We start from the raw sequence: 6,000 nt of genomic DNA on the forward strand, positions 1-6,000 counted from the left end.
GGTGAGGATGCACCAGGTGGACATCTCCTCCACGCTGACTGGAGGTGCTGCCCAAGATGGGGTTCTGCACAGGAGGAGAGCAGAGCTCAGGGGTGAAATTTTGGTACTGAAGGGTTGTGTCCACTGAAGTGCTGCAGCTCTGTGCTTGCCTCCTGCTTGCTTGCACCTTTGGTGGCAGCTCCATACAAATCCCATAGGGAACAGCCCACTCTCAGCCCCAAAGCTCTTGGCTGCTGGGAGGAGACGGGAAGGACTCGCTCCAGGCCAGGAAATCCTTGCTTTCTCCTCCAGCCCGGCCACAGTGGGCAGCCACAATGCACGTTTCCCTCGCGCCGCTGCCAAGCCCCAGCGTGTCCCGGGGACTGGCCAGAGCAGGGAGCCACAGGGGAGAGGGACAGGGTGTGTGCAGGAGGGCGATAAGGAAACCAGCTCCTCTCCTGGTTCCTGTGGCTGGTGGGAGCAGGGCTGGCAGGCAGCGGGGCAGCACCCAGCGACTCGTGCCACGCTTGTTCCGACTGTGCCAGTCCTGGACTCCGATTATTTATCTGATTCTTTATCCTTGAAGATTGCAGCATTCCCTGCCAGGGCAGAGCAGGGCTTAAACTAGAAAGGCTTTGGGCTCTGCAGCCACAGGGTGAGCGTTCCCTGTGTACAGGGAGGACACGCAGGTTTGGGGAGCTGTGATGCACCAGGCTTTGGAAATGTGCCCCTGTGGTGTCCTCAGCCCTGCTGCAGGCACAGGGCTGAGCCAGGCCATGGGTGGGTGCCCAGCACCCACATGTACTACATGGGCACGTGTGCCCCAGCTCTGCACTGCAACTGCTGCCTTTTGCCCCTCCCCTTGGTGCTCCCAGTGTCCCAGCTCATAGGGCTGTGGGGTGACTATCTCAGGCTACACAGGTAGTCACATCAGGAGAATACAACATGGAATCATTGATTCATTTTAGTTAGAAAAGAACTTCAAGGTCACCCAGTCCAACCGTTCCCCCAGCACTGCCAAAGCCACCACTAACCCATGTCCCCCAGCACCACATCTACCCAGCTTTGAAATCCCTCCAGGAATGGGGACTCCACCGCTGGCCTGGGCAGCCTGGGTGGGGCCTGACAGCTCTTTCCATGAATAAATTGTTCCAAATATCCAGTCTGAACCTCTGGCAGAACTTGAGGCCATTTCCCCTTGTCCTGTCTCTTGCTCTGTGGGAGAAGAGTCTGACCCCCCTGGCTCCAACCTCCTCTCAGGCAGTTGCAGAGCCAGCAGGTCTCCCCTCAGCCTCATTTTCTCCAGGCTGGACACCCTTGGTTCCCTCAGCTGCTCCTTGGAAGCCTTGTGCTCCAGCCCCTTCCCCAGCTCCATTGCCCTTCTCTGGACGTGCTCCAGCCCCTCCATGTCCCTTAGTTATGTGGGCCCAGACCTGACCCCAGGATTCAAGGTGCCCCCTCACCAGTGCCCAGCACAGGGGGATGATCCTTGGTCCAATCCTGCTGGCCACACCAGTGCTGACAGAGGCCAGGATGCTGGTGGCCTTCTTGGCCACCTGGGCACACCCTGGCTCATATTCAGCTGCTGTTGACTGACACCTCCAGGTCTGAAGTTTTTTATATAGATATAAAAAAAGCAAACTTTTTGCCAATACTTCTCAAAAAGTGGTACAAACATACAGTATAAAAACACAGCCTCCAGTATAAGACTTACAGTCTGATGGATCCTGTGGGATCTGAAGTGCAGACAATCCTTTTGAGGGATGTGCTTTTGCCACAGGGTGAGCACCAGGGCCTCGAGGGTTCTGCAGAGGAGCCTGCCCCTGGGTTTGGAGCTGTATCCCAGGTGCCCATGTCAATGAGCAGAATTTGGCTTTTGGTGCATGGCCCATGGCCCCCTTGGTGCGTGCAGCCCATGTGCTGACCCAAATACCACGACACATCCTGGCATCACGGGCATTCCCTCCCATCAAGCAGCTTTTGCAGGTCATTTCCAAGCTCTGTTTTGGGCTTTAAAAGCTGCTGCCATCCTTTGGAACACACCATTGGGGCTGAGAACTGAGATAACTCATTGCATGCCACAGGCAGACTACCTGGAGACAAGCAGAGCAGGGCTGTGACTCCTCACATAGACACAGGGAGGGTGTGGGTGCCAAGGCCCCCTGCAGGGCTGGGGGCTGCCAGCTCAGATGCCCACACTGGGCTGTGCCCAAAGCTGCATCAAACAGCGGGTTCAGCCCCACAGGGCAGGGTGCTGAGCACGAGGTGCTGAGGAGGGGGTGCAGAGCACAGGCTGCCAGCCACACCTGTGGGCACCAGCTGAATTTTTCACCATGCCTGGTTTGCTCCCCAGGGTGCTGGAAATGGGGCTGTGCTGTTGATGGCCATAGAGCACAAACAACCATGAGCCCCCAGCCCTCCTTTCCCCTGCAGCACCAACCCCATGGAGGTCCCCCCACAGTCACTGATCCCATTAATGTTTCCAATGCCTGGGGCCACCCCGTGGTCCTTCCTTTCAAAACCCCCCTCCCCACCCCGGCCTTGCTTTGCTTTTTAATGAGGAGGCAGCCCAGGATTTTAAGTCCAATGCCTTGGAGAAGACTTTGCACAGCAGAGGGGCCCATGGAGGGTCCCTTGTAATGTCCTGGAAGAAATCATCCCACCCACCTGGCTTCGTTTTGCACAGCCTGAATTTGGGCTTTGGCTTCCCATTACTTCCCAACTCATCCCCATGACCTTTTGACAGACTGACCACCTCCTTAGCTTCAAAAACCTCTTCAGTCCCACCAAGATTTGGCACAAAGCCACCATCTTCACTGGGGACTCCCACCAAGCTGCTGATTGCAAAATCTTTCCCTCAGGAATCCTGGGTTACTGATGGTCTGGAAAGAACATCATCACCCTCATGTGCCAGTGCCATGGCACCGTGTCTCCCAGGAGCTGAAGGGAAGGATTCCACAAACATGATTTATCCACCAGTTTTTGTATCCAGGTGACTCAGAGAGCCCCTGGGAGGAGCTGGGGAAGCTCCACAGACTGTGCCACATACATCCCTGTCCCTAGGGGAAGGATGCCCAGTAGTGGGACACAGCTGTGGCTTTTTAGTTGTTAGTTTGTTTGTTTGTTTTTTAAAAAACACAACAATGTCCCTTTTGCTGTGTGTGAAGCACCAGGGAGTGGAGGCATCCCATTCGATTGCTGTAGTTACCCTGCAAAACAACCCCAAAAGCTTGTGCTCAGTCAGTCTGGCAGGACTGGGGGCTGTGGGCACCCTGCCTTGGTGCTGCTGCAGAGAGCCCAGGTCTTTTCTGGGTGGTTACTGCAGGAATTGCTGAGCCCAGTGTGCTCTGGATGCATGTCCCATGGCTGGGGATGCTCCTGCCCCTGCTGCACCCCCTGCTGGGCTCCAGACCTGACATGAGATGCCCCTGCCCCCTTGGCAGGTCTGGCCCTCGTTTTTGGGCTGCTGGGAGGAGGAGGAATGGGCTGCAAGTGAGCTCCTGGGCTGGGTAGAAAAAAAAAAAAACAACAGGAAAGCACAGGTTGGCTTTTCTTCCATGATTCTGTGGTTCTTCCTTGGACAACTCCTACCTGCCAGAGATGCTGCTCCCATGGGATTCCCATAGCTGGGTTAAAGCACCCCTGAGGAGGTGAACAAGCCCCAGGAGGGCCCAGGACCTCAGCCCTGGTGGCAGTGTTCTCCTCAGCCTTGGTTCTCAGGAATTTATCTGTATGTGAAGTGGCCTGAAGCTCCCCGAGGCTGACAAGAGGCTGGTGAGCTTCGTGGAAGGGGGGATGCTTCTGTGACCCTGAATTCATCAGCTTTTGGGGATACTTTGCCTTCAGGCAGGAGCCCAAGTGACAGGTGTCATGGTGGCCACCTTGGCCTGGCAGGGACCTTATAGGGTCCCTGGAGGATGTAGATACTCCTGTTTCTTTTCCTTGCCAGAAGACCTGGATTAACCCAATCCCCACCAGCAGGGCTGTGTAGATGTGGTGCTGGGGGACATGGTTTAGCATCAGACTTGGCAGAGTTGGGTTAATGGTTGGACTTAATGTTTTTAAAGGTCTTTCCCAACCAGAACAATTCTGAGATTCTGTGTGACTCTGCTCATGTGCTGCTGCAGGACTGGGTCCAGGTAGGGCAGTGCTGCACCCATGGCTGGGAGGGAAGGAGCTTGTGAAGACACCATTGGCCCAAGAACAAATTTGCCATCAGGAAATTGAGGCTGGGAAGAAGAAGACAGCCAGATCCAGACCAGGAGAGCAGCAGTGGAGGCTGGAAGGGCTTTCCTAAGAAGAAACTGCAACCATCTTAGCTGCTGCAGAGCTGGCACTGGAGCCTGCAAGGAATGAGGTTATCCAGAAGGTGCCTGTGAGACGCTGGGGGGGAACATCAGCCAGGATGGAGGGACATCGACCAAGACAGAGGGACATCAACCTGGATCAAGAGAGATCAGCAAGGATGGAGGCACTGCAGATGGAAGCTAACACCATGCCTGGACAGGTTGTGTGGGGTCCACAGCCCCAGGCAGTCGTGTGTGGGTTGCCCCTATCCCGAAAATCTGAGAGGTGTTGATGAGTTGAGCTTTGTTTCCAAGCCCCTACGGGAGAGGGAAGGCGTGGAAGACACAGGGGGCCATTGCAGGGTCTCGGGGCCCTCCAGACCTGAGCTGTGCCTGGCACACAGCCTGGCAGCTCCCTGCCAGCAGAGCTGCTACTGAACAGGGCAGGGTGTGGAAATCTGGGGTAAAAAGCCAAAAGGAGCAAGTCTTGCGGCACCGGGAGGAAGAGAAACCGGCTTCTGGAGAGAGGCACAGCGACATCTCCTGCACCAGAGGGGACAGGCTGGGAGGGGCCAGCAGGGCTGGGGCTGCAGCAGGACACCTCGGAGGGGCTGCCCCGGTTTTTATGCCTGCTTCATGGGCAAAAGATAGGAGATTTTCTCTGGGGGCACAGCTCAAGATGAGAAAACCTGGGAGCTGTGAGGCCCGGTGAAGGGACAAGGGTGCTGGTGGCTCTCCTCACGACCAGCCTGCGGGAGCAGAGAGGCTCTGGGATGTCTGTGCAGATGTTTTGCAGCTTTCAAAAACCAGGAGCTGAGTGCTGGGATGCTGGTCATACACAGCACAAGCTCTGCTGCACCCCTGCTCTCAGTCCTCAGTGGGGAAACTGAGGCACGGAGCTGCACGGGGCCCCTCTCCCGATGCTAGAGCTGGTTAGAAGAGGGGGTGACCTCCCAGCTTCTTCGAAAACAGTCACAGGCCTCCCTCTTTCCTTCCCTCCACCCCCTGGGAGGCCACTGAGTCTCTTTACACGGCGAGCCACACTTTGGGAACTGCAAACCCAGGAGGGACCAGAGAGGGCAGGACAAGCCTGCTGCCCAGTGCTTGTGCTGGTGCCGGTGGTTGGTACTGGTGCCTGCACTGGTGTCAGTGCCGGGTCCTGGCGGAGGTGGTACCACTGCCTGTCCCGTGCACACTGTGTGGTGCTAATGCCAGCAACTGATACCAGTGCCCATACTGGGGCTGGTGTCCATGCTGCCAGAGCCAGTGCCCAGTGGCTGGTACCAGTGGCTAGTGTTGGCACCTGGTGCATGATGCTCTATACTGGTGGTCTTGCCCAGTGTCCAGTGCTCCTGTCCAGTGCCCAGTTCCCGTTGCCCAGTGGCTCCTGCCCGGTGTCCTCTCGTCCAGTGCCCAGTGCCCCCTGCCCAGTGCCTTGTACTGGCGCTGAGTTCCTTGTGTCCTGGTGCCAGTGCCTAGTGCAGATCTGGGCCGGGCAGTGGGTGGGTCAGCAGCGGGTGACGGTGCCGGCCACGACCGAGCTGCGGCTGCCGGGCCGGGCAGCGGGGAGCGGGGGGAGCGGCCGGCGCGGGTCAAGCACCGCTCGGGGGTCGGGGCGATCGGTCTTGCCAGGGCTGCCGGCGTCCGACGGTCTTCGGGGCGGGCAGTGAGGGCGGCGAGGGCGGGCAGGTCGGTCTCCCGGGGCGGGCCGGTCGGTCGGGGCGGGTCTCCCAGG

Source organism: Apus apus, chromosome 19 (genome assembly GCF_020740795.1).
Source record: "Apus apus isolate bApuApu2 chromosome 19, bApuApu2.pri.cur, whole genome shotgun sequence".
Classification (NCBI taxonomy): Eukaryota; Metazoa; Chordata; class Aves; order Apodiformes; family Apodidae; genus Apus; species Apus apus.